We start from the raw sequence: 24,451 nt of genomic DNA, 5'->3' as shown, positions 1-24,451 counted from the left end.
ACATTCCTCATAAAACAGAGGTGATTAATATCTCCAACACATTATAGAAAGCTGTAGTAATCCATTTATTTAAGGCTTTTGCTGTAACCCACCCCCCAAAAAAAACAAAAAAGAAAAAAAATCAAAAAAACCCAAAAACAAATATTGCTCTGTTTAAAAGCTAAATGTGGAGATGGAATAAAACAAGATTTCAGAATTAGTGCTTTGTCCTTCAAGGTGGAAGCTTTACTCAATGTCTTCTGAAGTTTACAAGGAGCTCATTTGACAAGTTGCTGGAGTAGATTGTTGGTGAGACAAATCTTATTTCAATTGCTCAGGAATTTTCCATGCAAGTTTTTAGTCTGTTGAAAATACCTCTTGCGTAAAATCATAATTTTCCATTGCAAAATTTTATTATTGCTGGAATTTTCCTGGGGATGAAATATAAGAAGCAGTCTGATGTTGATTGCATTTATTCAAATTAAAACACCAGTTTATTCAACAGAACTGAAACATTATATTTTGTGTCAGTTTAAAGTTAGTTGATTTCTGCCCAAGCTGCTGCAGAGCTTCATGGCCATGTGTACACTACAGTTACCTGTTGACAGAAATTACTGTTGGAAGAGAACTTCTGACAAAACTTCTGTTGACAGATCACATCCACACACAAAAGTGGATCGAAGGAGCAATCTCCTCTGTCAATAGAAAGCAGCCAGATTGCTCAGCCGCTCTCTCGACAGAACGGCCAACCATCAGCTTGGTAAACAGGGCTATGCAGTGAACCGGAAGTCCTTTCTGTTGACAATGGGCCCCATGGAGCATCTACAGGGTTTTTTTGTTAACAGAAACTATTGATAAGGACATTATTCCTAATTGTGGGGAGTCAGAATGCTGTGTTCAGAAGTGCCGAGTTTTGTTGACAGGCTGTCAACAAAACACATTTTATGTGTAGACACTCCACTCTTGTTGTTGACATGCATGCCTCCTGTCTCTATGCTCCTTTGTGGCACACAGGATCCCTGGGAGGACTACATTTTGCATGATACACCATGGGTTTCGCTCTGTCTTCACTGTGGTGCTCCATCATTGGAGACAGGTGATCTGAGTGCAGCACGCTAGATGGAGTCAGACCAGGGAGAGGATGTGACATGCACCACTTCAATATCAAACAGAAACAAAATTAAATGTGTTAATTCAGATCAACTGGTAGAAATGAAATGTTTTGATTTTGGGATACCAAAACATTTTATTTGGATGAAAGATATCAAAATGAACGTTTAGATGCTTACAAATAGAAAGTTTTCAGAACTTTCCCACATGTCAGAAGTTCTGAGGTTTTGAACAATACTACTGATTATATATGTCATCCTTTGGACATGACTAGGGCAAGTCATATTAGATGAGCAAGATTTGCATCATTATATACAGTGAAACATGCATTTAAAATTTGCTAGTAATTTGCAAAATGTGTAAAACATTCTGTTCTTTGATAAAGTGCCAAAACCAAACAGAAAACACCCAGGGAATAACATAAGCATTAAACAATATTCTCCATCAGCTACATTGTGTATCAACCGAAAATGAAATAACAGAGAGGTTATTTTTAATTTCTAAAAAATCCAATCAAAACAGGAAATGGCAACAAATGAATACTCATGTTTTACTTAAAATGGGAAAAGTAGATCCAAAATAATTGCAATGAGAAGGTGATGTTAAAGGTTAAAACATTCTGCCAGATGGTATATGTAATTCCTAATAACAAATAGTAGAATATTCAAAACAATGATCCATATTTTGTTTACGTGAAAACTGGAAATACTTTATTTTACTGTTGCAGTCAAGCTGATGAATACTGCTGCAAAATTAAATTGGGACTTTCTACAGTCAATTGTTTTCACATGCTGATAACCTTCTGGTAAATTGTTATTCTTTTGGGTAGAAATATCCTGTGGTTCATCTGAGCTTAGCATTAGGTATTTTTGAAAAGCCTGAGACACAAATCTTCAACCTTTCCAATAAAATTAGAAGATAAATACTCATTTTATGTATTTTTATATTTTAGCACATTCTAACTGGCCATAACAGATTTTCAGATCTCAACCTTCCATATTAGTAGATGTCATTCCTATTGAAATAAATGGAATTATTTAAATTATTCAACCTTCAGGTAATGTGTAAAAGTTAACTACATGACTTTGCAGGATTGGATCCTTGAATTTAGATTGTCAGATTAGTGTAAAGGATTTAACTAAATATCTGTCATTAAACTTACAGCAGGTTGGGCATTAAAATGCTTCCTCCCTTACCAAAAATCTGAACATATTTTTATTTCCATTGTTCAAATCCCTCACAGAATTTTTATCCAAGAAATTTATGTAATCCTGTTTATTGAACTACTTGGTTAGATTTTTCTTTCCCTTGCTTTCTGAACTTTTAAATTCATAAACCTAACATTATGCTAATTCTGCCTTATGCACAGAATAAGATGTTGTATTTAATTTCCATAAACTGGCTTAGACTGCACATTTTGTCAACTTCGCTCATTAGTTTTTCGATATTTTATACCTGAAAAGGTCTCAGGTTATCTTTCACTCCAATTTAAATGCTGAATAGAAACTAGATGGGTTTCCCAATCCATCTGTTTGTGTAATTATATTGTGAGTTAAATTGCTTGGTAATAGCAGTATTAGTAGTCTGCGTTCCTCAAGGCACTGATGTACTTGAGGGATAACCTGTGTTTTTCAAGTAAAGTCGACCATATGTCATTGTAATTCATGCCATATTATTTTACAGTCTTTGGGTATTGTTTTTCAAAATGGATAGATGTTTGTGTTCCTACGTTTGTCTAAGTTTTAAGTGACTATTAAACATAAGATAAGATGTATTCTAATCCAGCATGATTATTGTATGTATATCTTTAAAATAGAATAAGGCAGTTCTCTGCTGCGAGATTTTTTTTTCCACTTACAATCCTGGTAAAACCCTTTTTTCACTCATTGATTAGTAGAAAGGCAGAAAAAAAATCCTCCATGAACCCCAACCCCCACCCAGGTAGTCTGCAGCTGGTGCTGCCAGCAGGGTTCCATGCTGTAGTCAATTCCCCACCCCAGGGCTTGCGGGACCCCACAGCTGGGGATCCTGTGGCTGAGGCCACTGGCAGGACTTGAGTTCCAGCACCCTTTTTTGTAGAAAAAAAGCACTGCCTGAAAATGAGAAATCTTGCAGAAACAAACAACTAAAACAGGAAACTTCAAAGTGTTTTCTTCACTGTAAGAGATACTGTCAGGTTCAACTGCCCCCAAATTCATTGTTCTCAAAGAGCAAACTTTTAAGCATGCTATTTGCACACATATTTTTGACTATGTGTAATAAATTAGTCATTGCATTTGGAAATGGGTACTAGTGGTGGTTCAAACCAAGCACTTTCAAGTGCAAGATACTGTTTTTTTTTTTTTGGTTTAGATTCCACAATGTTTACATTATGCCACTAAAAATGCTCACATTGTGTAACATAATTGTTAGATCTAATGAGAAGTCTATCAGCTTTAGTTTCTCTTTTGTGTAATCTTCTTTTTCACAAGACACTTTGAAGACTTCCATTTCTTTCTTGTGAACTTCAAGCAATCAGACTAAATGCAGTGGCATAACACCACTTACTATGGGATCATACACATAAAACAATAGGAAAATTGACAGTTCAAGCCATCTGTGGTCAAGTGACAATGATTTTTTTTATTCATGAGTACAGTGCTCTGGACATACATGTATAATATGACAAACATTTTCACTCTTTTCCTTAATTTACAATATTTTTATATTCACTTTATAATTTATGGCTGCGTCTCAATGTGCCACTTCTTCCAGAAGGGGCACACTAATGAGCTAGCCAGAAGATATTAATGAGATGTGGATGCAAATTTTCCACTCCTCATTAGCATATTGGCGCATTGTTTGGAGTCCGGAAGAAGCTCTTTTGGGCTCTGAAGTACACATGGAGACACGCAGCCCATGGGGATCTTAAGGAAACCCTCCTTCTGGAAGCCCCTTCTTCCCCAAAATTTTGCTGCTCCAATATTAATCTTTGGGCCCTGGAGATTTCTGTTTGCTACAATGGCACTGGGAGCAGGTAGCATATGGAGTGAAGAGAAAGTTTATTACTCCGAAGCATAATATAGGAGCATCCTCTGTTCTACACCAGTTACATCCTCTGTGGTAGTCGCCTCAAGGAAGGATGGCACAGGATTGACTAGTCTCTCTGTGCCTTTCAATGATTTCCCTGAACAAAGAAAATTCTACAGTGGCTAGCCATGCCTGTTTTCATGCTGCTTTGTGCTGCCAGAGTGGCTCAGCTCAATGGGAGCTCCAAGGAAGATCTGAACCCATAATTGTAATTGTGTATTTCGTTAAGCTCCCATTTACACAATGCATTAGTCATGCTGCAGTATCTTGTGATAATCGTGCATGTCTAATGTTTATCACCACAGTATTAAATAGAATAATTTCACTTACTGACCAGCACAGTGTCCAAAATCCCATTTCTGTATTTTAAGTAGTTTACTAATTGGATAGCATTTTCAGTAGAGTGAGTTTTTTTCCCCTCGCTGTGGAAGAAAGGGTCTCTGAGGCGAGGATTCTGATTCCGTCCGTTGTGATTGTGAAGGAGAAGACAAATTATCCAATTACTAAGCACGCTGCTCCAGGCAATACAAATGAACATGCCGATTAATTTAACTATATAGGAGAGAGATTTTTTTTTTTTCTTGGAGAGGTCACCTAAAATAAATAGCATTGGACTAAGAACAGAGATGAACAAAATCAGTGTGGAAAGGTTTGTAAAGCTTTTAATGATGAATACCTGATAAGCATGAGTATTTTGTTAGCTGCAGTAGAAAGATAGAGTTCTGACTATATCTCTTATGTAAAGTGTCCCTGTCATCTTTATCCATTATATTCACATCTCTTCTGTGGGTCTTATATTTTTGTTTTGTGCTTGTCTCACAGCAGTCTCTTTTGAAACACCTTCTCAGAGATTATATCTTTGTCTGTATCCTTCTGAGGGACATCTCCTTTTACTTCTATTACCTATACCCAGACATTTAAAGGTTGTTTTTATTAAGAAATAGAGGGAAATGGCAGTAAAATAAAATCAACAGTTTGGCTGGCATTTGTAAGGGAGTGGCTGGGGAAGCCTGGCTTGTGGGGAAGGCTTTCAGTTGGGTGGGTGGGAGGGACAGCTGTGGGAAATATGGAAAGATTGCCACACTTGTGCTTGTCATCTTTGAATTCCTATTAGACACCACTGCTCCAAATCCTAATATGCTTCTATGTTACTGGACCTCTTTCCTGGTCAGAATAATTTTTGGAGAGACAGGCAAAATTGTCAAGACTAATACTGTAGTCCTGGCATTAGGATCTTGAGAACTTTTAAGTATCTGCTGAGGAATGACAAGCTGAACTATCTTTTCCTTCTCTTTTGTTTTTCCAGCTAAACTCTTGTTGAGATGACCCAAAATGTCATACTGGAAACAGCTCTTACTGTATTCATAAATTATTACAAGGCTTCTCCAAAAGTGGAGATGTCATTTATATACTGAAGGCCATAGAAAAGCATGCATGGGGAAGATGGGCAGAATTGACAGTATAACAGAACAAAAATGAGAAACTGTCTCAGCATGAGTAGAAGTCGTAACATTTTTTCTGGTGAACCACTCACTCCCTTTTGGTTCTCTGAAAGTGTGACAGATTTTTGAGAACTGTCAATGTGTTATATTTAATATGGAGCAGAATTTCAACAACAATAAAACCAAAAGCAAACACACACCCCCAGCGCAAAATTTGTCCTCTTGTCCAGGCAGTAAGGAAATAACCATCCCTCAAGAGCTTCTTCCCCACAGTGGACAATTACTTCAAGACTCAGGATAAAAATGTTTACAGAAAGTGTGTATTTTCAAAATACATTAAATAAAACAAATTAGAACCACAAGACAAGCACATTTATTATGAGATGTGAGATTCAATAATTAATTTAGAAACTCTTCCTTCTCCATGACCAGTAAAGGGCTGCACCTGAACCCAGAACTTAGGAAAACGTTCCAGAGATTTTTAACAGGGAAAGTCAGAAAGAAAAGGAGGGGAGATTAACTACTGGCAGTGGGTCTCTGTCAAAATAGACTTTTTGTGAAATGCAATGTAGTTCCCATTTTATTCTGTAATTAAACTGAAATTCGATTAATTAGTTTTATTTGTACCCACTTTAAGAGTTTGTCTATACAAGAAAGTTAATCCAGAATAAGATAGGGTGTGGAGTTTAAATGGATTTACTCCTTGACTAGTGCTACACTCACCCCCAGTGCCAGCAGCTTGATGCAAATGAGCAGTCTCAAAAATGCAAAATGGTCACTCATTAGCATATATGAGTGGCTCATTTTCATACTCAGAGCAGAAAACAAGTGGTGAAGACTTGAAACAGAACCACCGTCTGTCTCCAGTCCCTTATCTCAGGAAAAAATCATCATTATCATCAAGCTGATGGCCCTAGGGGTGAGTGTGGCACTAGTCCTCCTTATTAACTCCATGTGTGGATTCTTTTTAATTCCAGAATTACAGCGGCCTCACATGGAATTAATCAGGAATAACTATTTCGGAATAACTCACTGGCTGTGTCTACACTAGCTCCCTACTTCAAAGGGAATATGGTAAGTAGGGTGTCACGAGATTGTTAATGAAGAGCTGCAGTGCATATGCAGCACTTAATTAAGCTAATTCTCCCCTGTGGCAACTTTGAAGTCCCAGCTTGTGTGTAGCCACGGCTAACCCGCCAGTACTTTGAAGTACCGGCAAACTTCGAAGAGGAGTAAACAGAGTTCGTTACTCCTCAAAATTTTGAGGAGTAAAGGGACTTCAAAGTTGCCCAGGCACATCGAAGTACCAGTAGGTTAGCCGTGGCTACATGCGAGCCAGCACGTTGAAGTTTAACACTTTGAAGTTGCTGTGGGGGAAAATTAACTTAATGAAGTGCTACATATGCAACACAGCACTTCATGAATAATCTCCTGACATCCGACTTACCATTCTACCTTCGAAGTAGGGAGCTAGTATAGACACAGCCACTGTGTAGAAAAACCCAAAACCTATAATCTGTTGATTTAGAGCATTTTAGAGCTGCTGCCAGGACTGCCACCATGCACTTCTCTTACCAAGTGTTTGGGCATGTGTATAGAGTGGGCAGATGGTACTACCCATGTCAGGCTCTCAGGAGGATCTGTATTCAACACAAGGTGGTGTGCTATTTACCACATGCAGTGAGTGGTGACCATATTGGACACTGCAGGTTTAGAGGGAGAGTATGTCTCAAGAGGACAGTTGTCAGGAAAACCACGTGGAGACACAGGATCTGCCAGTAATGAAGTGCTATAGAGAAACTATGGAAGGATCGTAAATCTCTAGATAAGGGTGAGCAAACTTTTTATGTCAAACCCCACTTTTTGTCTCTGCAATTAGCAGGCCCCTCCTCCCCACCCACCCGTCAAATATAATCCAAACCAACACAAATTTTCATTATGTTCATATGGAAAAAATTGGCATGCAAAAGAAAATAAGTATTTAGAATGTAAAAACTGTACTAAGTGGTATAGAAATGTGACTACACATTGTAAAGTTTTTTTTTCCCCCAGTGAAATCTTTTTTCTCTTTCTAAGATAAATAGTACTTTGATTTTAAGAGAGCTGTTTGATCATTTAATATCTCTGGTCACAGTCAGACTCCCTCAGGGAATATCCACAGTTGTCTGAATTTAGTTGGGTGCACAGGGTGAGATTGTTTGATATGAAGAATATGGCAGACCAGGTTTTTGTCTAAGTACGGCTACGTCTACACGTGAAGCCAACATCGAAATAGCTTATTTCGATGTAGCAACTTTCGATGAATAACGTCTACACGTCCTCCAGGGCTGGCAACGTCGATGTTCAACTTCTACGTTGCGTGGCACCACATCGAAATAGGCGCTGTGAGGGTAAGTCTACATGCCAAAGTAGCACACATCGAAATAAGGGTGCCAGGCACAGCTGCAGACACGGTCACAGGGCGGACTCAACAGCAAGCCGCTCCCTTAAAGGGCCCCTCCCAGACACAGTTGCACTAAACAACACAAGATCCACAGAGCCGACAACTGGTTGCAGACTGGTTGCATGTATCCCCAGCTGCCGCAGCAGCAGCCAGAAGCCCTGGGCTAAAGGCTGCTGCCCACGGTGACCATAGAGCCCCACAGGGGCTGGAGAGAGAGCATCTCTCAACCCCCCAGCTGATGGCCGCCATGGAGGACCCGGCAATTTCGACGTTGCGGGACGCGGATCGTCTACACGGTCCCTACTTCGACGTTGAACGTCGAAGTAGGGCGCTATTCCGATCCCCTCATGAGGTTAGCGACTTCGACGTCTCGCCGCCTAATGTCGAAGTTAACTTCGAAATAGCGCCCGACGCGTGTAGCCGTGACGGGCGCTATTTCGAAGTTAGTGCCGCTACTTCGAAGTAGCGTGCACGTGTAGACACAGCTTACGTGTAGTACCCAGAGGCACTAAGATCTCATACTAGGGTGAGTGAAGTCTCTGCTTTACAGCCTTGGCTGGCCTTTAGCTCATGCGGTAGAGCACAGGGCTTTAGTCCCTATGTGCACCAGTCAATCCCTGGTGCCAACAACCTGGGTCTGTCAGCGTTACATAGGCTGTGTCTACACAAGCCAAAAACTTCAAAATTGCCATGCAAATGGCCATTTCGAAGTTTGCTACTGAAGCGCTGAAATACATATTCAGTGCCTCATTAGCATGCGGGTGGCTGCGGCACTTCGAAATTGACGCGTCTCACCGCCGCGTGGCTCGTCCAGACGGGGTTCCTTTTCGAAGGGACCCCGGCTACTTTGAAGTCCCCTTATTCCTATCTGCTCATAGGAATAAGGTGACTTCGAAGTAGCTGGGGTCCTTTCAAAAAGGAGCCCCATCTGGACGAGCCACATGGAGGTGAGCCGCCTCAATTTCGAAGTGCCGCAGCCTCCCGCATGCTAATGAGGCACTGAATATGTATTTCAGCGCTTCATTAGTAAACTTCGAAATGGCCATTTGCATGGCCATTTCGAAGTTTTTGGCTAGTGTAGGCGTAGCCATTAGGAATTACATAATTACACCCTGGGATAGGTACCAGAAAGGCATGAGGCCTCACACTTGAAAAAAGTAGGCATTCTCCAGCAATAAAGCAAAGATGCAACTAAAGTCATGTCTTTAAGCCTGTGTTAACAAAGCTTAAAATGTGAAAAGCCAAAAAAAAAAAAAAAGATGGGTTTGAGAATAACATAGTATCAACTTGGAACTTTCTTCAAAATTCTCAGTTGCATTTTGCTTGATTTGCCTGTGGCTTGTTAGCATTGTACCTGATTTCAGGAAAGAAGATACATGTAATCTCAAAACAAAACTTCAAAAGAATTACATGAGTTTTCCTGTTGCTCTATTTGCCTCTTCCTAGGGGAACATAATTATGAGTGTAATTAACCACAAAAACTGTGGGATATAACTAAATACAATATATTGAATACATTAAACCAACTTTTGGAAAGGCTTTTTTTTTTGGCGGGGGGGTGGGTATGGCGAAAGCAGAAAGTGGTGCCTCTAAATAGTCTTAAACCTGTTAGATTATTTATTTTATATGGCTGGAAATGAAGCAATCTCAGACTGGCTCGACATCAGCTGTAAGAACAGAAATTCCAGTGACTGCACTTGCTAATTTTTCAAAGTAAACTAATACAAAAGAGAGTTTGTGCAGCTGCAGCTGCCTAACTGTCTCATCAGCCTGTGTTTTCTTCAACTTCTCCATCAGCTTCATGTACAGTAGGGTTGTTAAGTAATTTAAAAAAAAATATTGTGATTAATCATTCAATTAAAAATCAATCCCAATTAATTGCACAATTAACAGTGCTGTTAAATAATAACAGAATACAATTTATGTAAATATTTTGCATGTTTCCTTCAATTTAAATATATTAATTTCAGCTAGAACACAGAATATAAAGTGAGCATTATGCACTTTGCATTTGTTCGATTACAAATGTTTGCACTGAACAAATAAAAGAAACAGTATTTTTCAATTCACATAATATAAATACTGTAATGCAATTTCTTTATCATGAGAGCTAAACTTACCAATATTGAATTATGTATGAAAAATAACTGCATTCAAAAATAAAACCAAATAAAACAAGTGCAGTAGGACAAGTGCTTGGACGACTGCCCAGGAGAGGTTCAGTTGCTGCCCAGCTGACTGGCAGAGCACTTTCAGCCATCCACCATGGGCATTATGTGTTTTGCTGGGGGTGCACATCCACACATGCCATAGTACAGATAACAAAATATATTCTGCCCATGGTTGGGCAAAATAGAGGAACATTAATCACAAGATATTTATCTGCCAGATGCACTAAAATTCATGTGTTCCTTCATGCTTCAACCACCATTCAAGAGGACATACATCTATTCTGATGATGGGTTCTGCCTGATAACAAATCAAAGCAGAGCACATCATCTGAGTGAGATGCCACCAGTAGAAGATGATATTATTTTGGGGTGGGTTGGTTCTGTAATTTCTGCATCAGAGTGTAAGTATTTTAAGACTTCTGAACCCAAGGCATTTTAGATCTTTAAACCTTGGTTTGAGTCTTGGCTTGCTTGACTTAAACCCTTGAGTGCTTAGCTTTTTTTTAGAAGTGAGACATTGGTAGCTTCTTCATACTTTTTGTCAAATCTGCAGTGAAGGTGTTCTTAAAATGGCCATGTTCTGAGTCAATATCTGAGATTACTATCACATGAAATATATGGCAGAATGTGGGGAAAACTCAGAGCATGAAACATGCAGTTCTCTCTCAAGGAGTTTAGCCTCAAATTAAGTTAATATTTATAGTATTGAGACTATGTGAACGTTTAACATATCTGGCATGTGAGTACCTTGCAGTGCCAGCTACAAAAGTGCCATGTGAATACCTGTTCTCACTTTCAGGTGGTAATGTAAATAAGAAGTGGGCAGCATTATCTCCTGTAAATGTAGACAAAGTTTTTTAATCTTAGCAGTAGGCTGAACAAGAGGTAGGACTGAGCGGACTTATAAACTCTAAAGTTTTAGTTTGTTTTGGTGCTGTGACCAAAAAAATCGACATGCCATTTAACAACTTACAGATACCATGGTTGTAATAAAAAAGCAGTTGTTCACCAATACTTATCACTGTGATAAGTAAAAGATAATGTTTCAGTCTATCATATATAACTATTAGAAATTTTTTCCCTTGAATGGAGAAAACTGCCATCATAAGTTCTGATATTAATGATTTCAAATGGATATTAACTGATAGCATGAAACCAAAGGGCCCTGAGTCTATTTGTCATCCCATGAATGATCCAGTCTGCAGTTTTATAGCAATTTGTAATGAGGTCAAAGCCAAAATCCATAATTCCAAGTGTCACAAGAATTAGAGAAATAGGATAAACAATTTATTATCAAAAGCTTTTATTAAGGGAAAAAGATTAGTGCCAGGTTGAGTGCAGCTTAAACAGCATATACTGACTGAGTTATATAAGTATTATGAAGAAAAAATTACGTTTTTCCCCCTAAATGCCTTTTAATCCTAGGCTTTATTTTTAAAAATACTAATTAATTATCAAATAAATTAGGCAAATAGGATGTTAGGTATTATTACAAAAGGGATAGAAAATAAGACAAGGAGTATCTTACTGTCCCTATAAAAATCTATGGTAGACCCACATCTTGAATACTGTGTAAAGATGTGGTCTCCTCACCTAAAAAAAGGTATCCTGGCACTGGAAAAGGTTCAGAAAAGGGCAACTAGAATGATTAGGGGCTTGGAACAGGTCCCATATAAGGAGAGGCTAAAAAGATTGGGACTTTTCAGTTTAGAAAAGAGGAGGCTGAGGGGGGACATGATAGAGGTATATAAAATTATGACATGTGGAGAGGGTGAATAAGGAGAAGTTATTTACTTGTGCTCATAATACAAGAACTAGAGGACACTAAATGAAATTAATGGGTAGCAGGTTTAAAATTAATGAAAGAAACTTCTTCTTCACTCAGTGCATAGTTAACTTGTGGATCTCCTTGTCAGAGGAGACAGTGAAGGCTAGGAGTATAACAGAATTTAAGAAAGAGCTAAAAAAATTCATGGAGGTTAAGTCCACAGAAGGCTATTAGCCAAGGGTAGGAATGGTGTCCCTGGCCTCTGATTGTCAGAGGCTGGAGATGGATGGCAGGAGACAAATTGCTTGATTGTTGTCTTCGGTCCAACCCCTCTGGGGCACCTGGCACTGGCCACTGTCGGCAGACAGGCTACTGGGCTGCATGGACCTTTGGTCTGACCCAATATGGCCATTCATACGTTCTTATGTTATTAATAATTGAGAATGAATATAACCTTCCTTGCTGTGAAAATAGCTGGTTTACTGCAAAATGTATTTTTAGGTGAAGCAGCAGTTTTTGCTTCTAAATATACAGTAGACAATGTCATAGAAAAATAAAATGCTTGTTTGTACAGACTGGTTTATCCTTCCGATGATATTGTCTTTCTCTGCTGTTATTAGTGAGCTATGAAGCATTATCACTCCTTTATCATTTCATCTTAATTCTTCTGCTTGACAGTCATTGACAGTTGGCTTCTTCTGTTGTGTTGTATCAGCATATCCCATGACTGACATTTAGGGTCATGGAGTTTGCAGGCTAGCTAAAGTCATCCACATACAGACACAATTATGCCATCCTTTAAAGATGAAATAATATTTTTTAAAAATAAATCCCTGAGATTTTTCCTTTTGAACCCCACACATAGTTGCCAGTAAAATCAAGGACACACAGTTTTATTTTACACAATGTATGCAAATATTTTCAGGCAAATGGTTATGAAATACTGCACTACATTATCGTTAGAGTTTTAAAATATAACTTCTTGTTATAAAATGTTATGTAATCTAGATTAAAAATATTTAATGATTTTTGTTGGTATGACATGAAATATATAATGTGTATCTATGATCAGCTATATTTATTATAGCTAAGAGATTAAACCAGTTTTATATCATGTATGAAACCATGCTCCTTCATTTGCATTTTGGCTCTTATTTATGACACATCAAAATGTCACAGAAGAGAGGCCAAAACTGGGCCATAGCTCTCTAAGGCAAAAGTCTCTCTTAGGTCCAATCCTCCTCCTTGTCTCAACACAGGGCTGGGTCTGTAAGACCCAACTGAGCCATAGTCTACATTCCAGTGACTCACTATATTTATTTAAGGTGGAATTATTGTTTGTAGTTAGGCCTTTCACCACTACAGCTCTTGCTATTCCAATGTATTCACTGAAGAGAAACAAAACAGTAGTTCCTCAGCATTACCTACCTTTTCCTTTCGAGATATTTTGTGGTTTATTCTAACCTTTGGGACATTTATCCGTTAAGCTAGTAATATATGTAATTAACTTACTATGTCGTGTAGGTGAAGCAAGTGAGGAATTTGAACTTGCTGATCAGTGACCTCCCTTTCTTAATTTTTTATTCACAAGGGTAATACACATTTCATCAGAGGATGGACTGGCTTTTTTTGTTTCAAACTCAACTCTGTATTTCTCAGCAAAGATTGCACTAGTTATTAGACCAAATTGGCTAGATTCAAATGTTTCAGGGAGTCTAAGGTACAGTTTACTCATAGTTGCACACTAGACATACTGTGAGAGACACGCGGATATAGAAATGTAGGGTGGAAAGGGACCTCAAGAAACTATTGAACGCAGCCATTTACCCCAGCACCTGGACTAAGTAAACCTTAATCGTCCCTGACAGGTGTTTGTCCAATCTGTTCTTAAAAATATTTCATGCTGATGATTCTACAGCCTCCTTTGGAAGCCTTTTCCAGAGATCAATTGCTCTTAAGGCTTGTCTACACTACCACCTTCCTTCGAAGGAAGGATGGTAATTAGGGTGTTGGGAGTTTACTAATGAAGTGCTGCTGTGCATAGGCAGCACTTCATTAAGCAAATTCCCTCCCCCCTCCCCCCACCCCCTCCGCAGCAACTTCAAATTTTTAAACTTTGAAGCACCGACATGCATCTAGTCGCAGCTCACCCACCACTACTTCGAAGTGCCAGGGCAACTTCAATGTCCCTTACTCCCCTTACTCCTCAAAAAAAGTTGCAAAACTTCATTAGTAAACTCCCAACACCCTAATTACCATGCTTCCTTCAAAGGAAGGTGGTAGTGTAGACAAGCCCTTAGAGTTAGAAAGCTTTTCATAACAGATAATCTAAATATTTCTTGGTGTAAATATTACATTACTTCTTGTCTTTCCTTCACTGGGCATGGAGAATTGATCACTGTTTTCTTTATAGCAGCTCTTTAATCTTTCTTCAAAGGCGGAATATTCTAAATCTTCAATAATTTTTGTTGATCTCCTCTGAATTCTTTCCAGTTTGACTACATCTTTCCTAAGGCATTATACCCGATACTGAACACAGTACTCCAGCCAAGATCTCACCATTGCCAAGTAGAGTAGGACAATTAACTTTTCGTATCTGACAAACACTGACTGTGTTAGAGAGTCTCAGTTGTGGGGTAAGCTGTGCTTTACACTCTTTTCAGTCCTCAGGACCCCTCTGTTGACAGGTTTAGCACTCTGCATCTCTGTGTGGAATCATGGGGTCCAAGCATTGGTGGAACTGGATCTGTGTCTGTGGTCTCCCTATTTTCCAGCCATGTATATCACACAGGCCCAATTGTGTTTGGCACCTGGAAGACCTTTTATTCTGGGATCCTGAAGCTTCTGTGAGGAAGTCAAAATAATCTTCCAGTTTGGAGGTTAATCTGGCAAATGAGAAAAAACATCTTTTTCCCCACATCATGCTGAGCCCATTTATACAATGCCCACAGCAGATTCCACAGGTGGGAGCTATGAGAGCAATGACATCATTTGACATCCTCCATCAGCTTCCCACACCCCCTTTTCCAAGACAAACACTTTTAAAGTTTGTGGCAATCTTTGACTCTAGACTGTCAGCTTTAGGAAGAGCAAATCATGCCTGGATGAAGGCAGCTAGCTAGCAGGAAGTAGCCCAGAAGCCTGTTACTTTTTCTGCTTTGAAGCTGCTGATACCACATGTCTTCTCTTACAGCATAAGATAACCTGAGTGTAAAATACACTAGACATAATTGCCTCATTCTCCACACCGGGTCTGTCTTCCCTTGTTTCTGTTAGCTGTCACCTGGCACAGTGATGTTGCCTCCTTTGAAAAGATGGCTGAGGCATCAACTGTTGAACAGAATGAAATTGCTAAATTGTCTATTCCATACATATTTATTCATTGCTCCCAACTGGACTGGCTTCATCAAAACATACTGCTTTTGGTGGTAGATTCAACCCTTGAGAAATACCTTTTGGAAGTTATTTACCACTAATTCCAAGCCAGGACGTTTCTGATTGACACACACTTTGTCTGTGTCTACACTAGCTTCCAACTTCGAAAGGAGCATGGTAAATAGGGTGTTGTGAGATTACTAATCAAGTGCTGTGGTGCATTTGCAGCACTTCATTAAGCTAATTCTCCCGCACAATAAATTCAAAGTGTTGAAATTTTGAGGAGTAAACAGGCTTCGAAGTAGCCTGGACACTTCGAAGTACGCGTGGTTAGCCACAGCTACACACAAGCTGGCACTGTGAAGTTCAATATTTTGAAGTTGCTGTGGGGGAGAATTAGGTTAACGAAGTGCTGTGTATGCACCGCAGCAATTCATTAATGATTTCTCGACACCCTACTTACCATGCTTCTTTTGAAGTTGGGAGCTAGTGTAGACATAGCCATTGTGATGTGGCTAAAATAATAGCAGAAGAATTATTATCTTGCAGCACCTTTTAGGCTTGAAAGGCCAGCTTAAGGTGTAATGTAATACAGGTAAGTTTAATTTTAATAGGGAAAATTGCTATCCCATGTGTTAATAAAGTCATTCTGTGAATGATAATGCCCCCCACTGGATGCTGGTATGACATATGTATCTGCATGTCATTTTATCACTTATGAGGCAATTTATCCTATAAAAGTCTCAACTGCTCAGTAAAATAAAGGTTAAGATTGTCAATTTTTTCAGCATACTGTGCGATTCTGATTACTTTGGCTGAACTGTAATCTATTTAATGTAACAGTCATTCAAGTGTTTGTGGTCAGTCTGGCACAACACCACTAAATGACAACGTATGTCTATGTTGAAAAAAGTTACATTTTTACCGTGGGTTAGCTTGGTTCTGTTGAGTCTGTTCTGGTATGGCTGTGGTCTGAAGAAGTGGGTCTGTCTCACAAAAGCTCACCTAATAAATTACTTTGTTAGTTTTTAAAGTGCAATTTGACTGTTTTTTTGTTTTGATAGTATATAGACTAGCGCGGCTCCCTCTCTGTTACTATCCCACATTGGATAACATGAGTTAAAATAGCAATGAAGATATGGCAATTTAGCTCAGATCAGCAACTTGATATAAAGTTTAGAGAAGTCTGGGGTGGAACTCAAGCTACCAGTCCAAGTTCTGAATGTTGATGGAAAAAATTATGAAAAATGTATGATAGGATAATTAATTGATAGATTTTAATTCAGATTACAGAAATCCTTCTCTTCTGTCCTTGAAAGCATGAAGTACCATGGTGTACTTGCTTATGTAAACTAGTTCAAAAAGTAAAGAAATAGAAAAATAACTTTAGCAAAGGAATGGTGAAATCAGTATTTACTTTAATTCAATTTAAATGACGGTTGTTGATTCTTGTTTGCTAGAATGAAATGACTGCATTAACATGAAATGTAATAAATTAAAATGTTTAAATTGCTGCTTTATAAAAAAGTGGCATCCAAAATATAATATTTAAATTGATGAGACAGAAAAGAGAATTGTTTTTCTCTTTATTTAATTATGATTTAGACAAGGCTATATTCATATTTTCTTTTACTTGTATTCATATCATGAGTACGTAATCATCATTACAGCTGAGCAATTGGTAATTCAATGAGGTGACCTTCACTAAGTGCTTGGGTTGCACTTCCCTTTAGATCATAACACCAACAGAATCCCTTGACTCAAATATAGTTTTGATGTCCACTGAGGTCACGTATGATCTTGTGCATTGTATCTGTCTTCATATGCAGCACAGCACTTCATTAATAATCTTCTGACACCTTACTTACCATGCTCCCTTAGAAGTAGAGAGCTGGCATAGACACAATCTAAGTGGAAAAAGCTTCTGATTTTAAAATAGCTTACTGAAGGCAAGGCTGAAATCTGCTTTTCTGGTCAGCACCTTGATATCAATAGCTCTTGGTAAATACTAAAAAGAAATTACATAAATATGCGTAGAGAATTTTTGAAAAATAAAATCACGTTGACAATACTCACGCCAATGTCATCATAGTATATGTGTGTACCTGAGAGAAAAAATAAATTTGCGCTCTTTAATGTACATTGTCCCTATTTCCCTGTTAAATATATGTCAGTAGAATATGTATAGTTTTCCATTTAACAAAATGGGACTTATGGGATTTATCTGAATGATAATAAGAAACCTTTGCACAATCAGTTGCAAATATTTGCAAAGAACTCTTTGTAACTAATACTTTAAAAAGACATAAGCATCATTTTCCAAATAATCAAACAACACACACATCTCAGGAATTGCAATCTAGATAATCCAAAAGCTAAAGAAATTGCTCTTCAAGTCAAGGTTTTAGGTATATTGAATGGGTCTAGTGGGTAACCTAGTAGGATTTTACAGCTGATACAGCTTATATATGCTGCTGTGCAATATCCAGGTACAAAAGAGATTTTCTGGTGTGAAGGTGATTTACGTAACTGAGCAGAATATATAAGTTTTAAATATAAATGACATTTTGATTGATACTCTTTAATATGCTATAAAGTCAGATGTTTGGGGCTTTTTTTTGTTTTGTTTTTTTTGGATGCCTTTCTTCAAAGTCTTATTCCTGCTTTGAAAGAAGCAAAAGCAAAGGCTAGAATCCTGAATCTAGACACTAACCTGAAATGTTGGATGTCAAAGATCAAATCCTGCTCCCATTTATGTCAGTGCAGTGAGGATTTGACCCACTGTTTCTTATCTGTTTTGGAGTTTATGTATTACTATACTGGTATGACCTTGTAAAGGCAGAGGCTGTTTAATATTCTTAACATGATTTCTTCAGGAAAATGTTCTCTTTGATGAGTTACCTTGGGTAAAAATTAAACATTGCACCTGTCTGACATCATTTAAAAATCTTCTTTTTTTTCATAGATTTTTTTAGGGTGCCATCAACAGATCTGAAAGCTGCAAAATGATTTTTTCGGCTGTGGAGTCTTCCAGGTTTTCTCTCTAACTTGTAGGTTTAATTTGCTTGCCTTACTCTATTTCATTGTTTTTATTTATGCAATTGTGAATAAAATCTGTTTTGTGGCTGATAGTACTACCTATGCTTTAAATCAATGAAGCTTATGGGAATAGTTGAATGTGTAGTTTAAACAGGTCACCAAAGAAGTTTGCAGTCTTTTTATGTTACACGAAAATATTGTTCCAAATAACATTTTTATTGTTTTGTCTAAGATATTTTAAAATATTGTGATGAGTTAGATGTGAATATATATAAAAGGTTATGAACTGCTTGAAAAGTTTCAATTTTAATTTTATTCCCATCTGTGTACAGATTTGGCATGTATTAAGTTTATGGGTGACCAGTACTGTAGTAGAACAAAAAGAAGCCCTGTGGCTTATAGACTACCCAATATTTTGAAGCATAAGCTTGCGTGGGCAAAGACCTGCTTTAGAGTAACACAGCTACCTCTCCAGTACTGTAGTAGATCAATATAGTGTTATCTGTTCAAAATAGAAAAAAAAGCCATTACTATAGTTGTTTCATTATGCTGTCTGGTTTGTCCTGTTTGTTTACAGTTTGTGTTTGTGATGCTGCAGATACTTACTTAGGCTTTACCTTACACACCGTTCACATAACAATGTAATAATGGTCATACTGGATCAGACCAAAGGTCCATCTAGCCCGGTATCCTGTCTTCTGACAGAGGCCAATGCCTAATGTCCCAGAGGGAGTGAACAGAACAGGTGATCATGAAAGCAATCCCTCTCCTGACATCCATTTCCAACCTCTGACAAACAGAGGCTAGGGACACCATTCCTACCTATCCTGGCTAATATCCATTGATGGACCTATCCTCCATGAATATATCTTTTTTGAATCCTGATAAAGTCTTGGTCTTCACAACCTCCTCTTCAAGCAGTTCCATAGTCCAACTATGTGCTGTGTGAAGAAAAACTTGCTTTTGTTAATTTTAAAACTGCTACACATTAATTTCATTTGGTGACCCCTATTTATTTTGTTATGGGAGTAAGTAAATAACTTTTCCTTATTCACGTCTTCTATGCCAGTCATGATTTTACATTCTTCTATCATATCCTGTGACAAAGTCCCTTGTCAGCCTCTGTGGGTCCCTGTGCTTCCTGGCGGATCTGTGCTGCCTCAGAGACTCATGGAGGCCCCCCTTTTGCCCAGGCCCTTCCAAAGGCAGGGGTCTCCGCTTAGCAAGCAATCCTCATCAGAGGCAGGACCAGTACAGGGAGAATAATACCAGTCCCCTTGCAGGCCCGCACCTGCTCCAGTAAAGTGATCCCTCGGGGGAAGTGTGAGGGGAGTCCAGACCCACCCTCTACCCTGGACTCTGGCCCAGGGTCCCTATGAGAACAAGAGGCAACCGGCAGGACCTTTACCCCTGCCCCAAAGTAGTAGCCTCACCCTGAGCCACATTGCCCACCACTTCCCCATGGTACCTTTTCACTGTGCTCCTGCTCCTGCTCTCGCTCTGCTCCTCTGGTACACCTCCCAAAACCTTCCCCCCTTCTATCAGATGGGGTGCCTTTTATAGGGAGCACAGGGCCTATCTGACCAATGAAGGTCTGGGCCTAGACAGGGAACAGAAATGCATTGGCCCACCACCCAGTATACTGTCCTTCTAGAAGGCTCCGGAAGCTTCCAGGTAAGGGTCTACCACTGGGTTTACCACAATCCTGCTTTCATCACCATCATCAATAATCGTGGGCTCAGCGCCTATTGGTGTCTGATGCCTCTCTTACTATTTCCTTCCATTTTTCCCTATCCAGTGCAGAGTGGCTTAGTTTCTGTAGACTAGCTCTGCACCAATCTACTACATCATCTATCCATTGTCTGTGGGGTATGCCTCTCTTATTCGAGCCATCCATTATTCTGAATACTAGGGTCTTGATTTTTTGTTCATCATTCTGCAAATATGTCCAAATAGTTGGAGGTTCAATTTTATAACCTTCTGCAGCAGGTTCTCTTTCGGCTGTATCTTCCTATATAATTCCTCATTGGTGACCTTCTGCATCCATCCTATTCTCAGAATCTTTCTATAACAACTCCTTTTGAAGGCCAATATTCTTCTTTTCGAATCTTTCGTTATCACCCACATCTCACAACCATACAACATGCTGCTGAATACACACGTGTTCAAGACACCCACCTTCATTTTTAAGCTAATTGCTTTGCTTTTCCCAATCTTATCCATCGCCTTCAAACTCGCTCTTGCCTTCACTATTCAAGTCACTATTTCATTTTTACAGTCTAGATCATACATTATGTTGCTCCCCAGATATGTGAACTTCTCTACATTTTCTAGTTCAATACCATCCACACTTATTTTCCTTTCTATTTCCTTATCTTGAAATACCATTTTTTTTGTTTTATCGATGTTCATAATCAGTGCATACCACTTCCCTTCTTCGTTTAACACCCGCACCGTATTCACTAGCTACTCCTCATCTTCCTCAATGATAACTATATCATCCGTGAACCTCAAGTTGTTAATTCTTTTCCCATGCACAGATATCCCTTCTACCTCTTCCTTGATCTTGTCCATCACTCTCTCCAGATGTGCGATGAAGATACTTGGCAATATTGGATCTCCTTGTCTCATACCTCTAATTGTTTTAAACCAACTTCCCAACTCCCTGTGTGTTCTCACCGCTGCCTCCGCATTATCAACAACTGTATTAGTCTGCTATGCACTCCATGTGACTCGAGCACCACCCAAGTCACTTTCTGATCTATACTGTCAAATGCCTTTTGAAAATCGACAAAGAAAGTGTATACATTTTTGTTCTTTCATCGAGCTTTCTCTGCTATCAGTCTTAGTGCCAGTGTCTGCTGTATGGTACTTCTATCTTTTCTGAACCCTGCTTGCTCTTCTGCTATATGTTCTTCTATCTGTGATCTTAATCTCTCAGTTAGTATCATCATCAGCACCTTACCTGGATGACTCGTTAGGGCAATTGTTCGATTCAGGAAATACACCGACTATGTAATATTGCATGGAAAGAAGGGAAGGCACCTAAGGAATGGACAAGATCTGTGCTAGTGACAATATCGTTCTTTAGTCTCCTTTTTTCTTTGCTGAAAAGTACCAATTTTTTTAATCTTTCTTCATATGGCACCCATTCTAATCCATTAATATTTTTGTTTCCATTTTCTGAACCTTTTCCAATGCCAATATATCTCTTTTTGAGATAAGATGACCACATATGTATGTACATATGTATGCAATGTTCAAGATAAGGGTGTATCATGTATTTACAGAGACACAGTAAGATAGTCCCTGTCTTATTCTCTATCCCTTTTTTACTTATTCCTAGCATTCTGTTTGCCTTTTTGACAGCTGCTGCACATTGAGTAGATGTTTTCAGAGAACTATCCACAATGACTCGAAGATCTTTCTCTTGAGTGGTTATAGCTAAATTAGTCCCCATCATTCCATATGTATAGTTGAGATTATTGTTTCCAATGTACATTACTTTACATTTATTTATCAGCATTAAATTTCATTTGCCATTTTGTTGCCCAGTCACTTAGTTTTGTGAGCCCTTCACAGTCAACTTTGCTCTTACCTATTTTGAACAGTTTAGTCATACCAGCAAATTTTGCCACATCACTGTTTATTCCTTTTTCCAGATCACTTAAAAATAGGTAGAATATGACTGGTCCCAGTAATGACCTGGGGGGACACCTTTCTCCATTCTGAAAATTTACCATTTATTCCTAATTTTTGTTTCCTGTCTATTAACCAGTTTTCAGACCATGAGAGGACATTTTCTTTTATCCCATGGCAACTTATTTTACTTGAGAGCCTTTGGTGAGGGATCTTATCAAAAGCTTTCCTGAAATCTAAGCACACTATATCCACTGGATCCCTCCTTGTCTATATGCCTAGTGACCATCTCAAAGAACTCTAGTAGTTTAGTAAGGCATGATTTCCTTTTACAGAAACCATGTTGACTTTTCCCCAATAAGTTATGTTCATCTATGTGTCTGATAATTTTATTCTTTACTATAGTTTCAACTAATTTGCCCAGAACTGATGTTAGATTTCATCATCATAATCAATAACCGTGGGCTCAGTGCCTGTTGGTGTCTAATGCCTCTCTCACTATTTCCTTCCATCTTTCCCTGTCCAGTGCAGAGTGGCTTAGTGTCTGTAGACTAGCTCCACACTAATCTTCTATATCATCTATCCATTCTCTTTGGGGTCCGCCTCTCCTATTCGAACCATCCATTATGCTGAATACCAGAGTCTTGATTTTTCATTCATCCTTCATTCTGCAAATATGCCCAAATACTTGTAGCATCTGTTTTATAACCTTCTGCAGCAGGTTCTCTTCCAGCTGTATCTTTACTGGTCTGTAATTGCTAGGATCACCTCTTGAGCTATGTTTAAATATTAAAGTCACATTAAATATCTTCCAGTCAAAAGGTACAGAAGCTGATTTAAAGTATAAATTGCAAACCAGAGTTAATAGTTCCACAATTTCACATTTCAGTTCTTTGAGAATGCTTGGGTGAATGCCATCTGGTCCCGTGAAGAGTTACAATTAAAACAAAAAAGCAGTAAAGTAGCACTTTAAAAACTAACAAAATAATTTATTTGATGAGCTTTTGTGGGACAGACCCACTTCTTCAGACCATAGCCATACCACAACAGACTCAATATTTAAGACATAGAGAATCAAAAATAGTAATCTAGGTTGACAGATCATAAAAAAAAAACTATTGAGGTGAGCAAATCAGGGAGTAGAGGGGTGGTGGGGGGTCTAGAATTATACTAAGTCAAGTTTGCAGAAGAGGCCGTGTAATGACCCATAAAATTCACATCCTGGTTCAAACCACGTGTTAATGTGTCAAAATTGAATATAGAAGAGAGTTCATCAGCCTCTGTTTCCAAAGCAGTGTGAAAATTCCTCTTCAGTAAGACGCAAACTCATAAGTCATTAACAGAATGGCCCACTCCATTAAAATGTCGGCTGACCGGTTTGTGGATCAGGAGTGTTTTTATGTCTAATGACTTAAGAGTAGGTTGGAGTCAGGAGGGGAACCAGAGGCTCTAGAGTAAAACTGCTAAAAGGCCATGATATTGCACTAAACTGTGCAGTGAGTTAGTGGCATAGATAAGACATGATAGGCCCATGTTTGGGGCATAAACAGCACCATGAAATTGAGATAACACATGTAGGCTACATCTACACGTGAAGCCAACATCGAAATAGGCTATTTCGATGAATGACATCTACACGTCCTCCAGGGCTGGCAACGTCGATGTTCAACTTTGACGTTGCACGGCACCACATTGAAATAGGCGCTGCGAGGGTACGTCTACATGCCAAAGTAGCACACATCGAAATAAGGGTGCCAGGCACAGCTGCAGACAGGGTCACAGGGCGGACTCAACAGCAAGCCGCTCCCTTAAAGGGCCCCTCCCAGACACAGTTGCACTAAACAACACAAGATACGCAGAGCCGACAACTGGTTGCAGACCCTGTGCCTGCAGCATGGATCCCCAGCTGCCGCAGCAGCAGCCAGAAGCCCTGGGCTAAGGGCTGCTGCCCACGGTGACCATAGAGCCCCGCAGGGGCTGGAGAGAGAGCATCTCTCAACCCCCCAGCTGATGGCCGCCATGGAGGACCCGGCAATTTCGACGTTGCAGGACGCGGATCGTCTACACGGTCCCTACTTCGACGTTGAACGTCGAAGTAGGGCACTATTCTGATCCCCTCATGAGGTTAGCGACTTCGACGTCTCGCCGCCTAACGTCGAAGTTAACTTCGAAATAGCGCCCGACGCGTGTAGCCGCGACGGGCGCTATTTCGAAGTTAGTGCCGCTACTTCGAAGTAGCGTGCACGTGTAGACACAGCTGTAGTGTGTTTGTGGTGAGACTGACTTGTCTTTCCATCTTCTCAGCACCAATCCCAGCGGCTTGAGCTGGCTGCTGGAGTCAAGATTTGGTTATTTCTCAGAAATATTATATAATACTTTGCCTACAAAGCAGATTTTTAAAATTATGACATTTACT

This window comes from Carettochelys insculpta, chromosome 4 (genome assembly GCF_033958435.1).
Source record: "Carettochelys insculpta isolate YL-2023 chromosome 4, ASM3395843v1, whole genome shotgun sequence".
Taxonomy (NCBI): Eukaryota; Metazoa; Chordata; order Testudines; family Carettochelyidae; genus Carettochelys; species Carettochelys insculpta.
Note: the sequence above shows the minus strand (reverse complement) of the source record.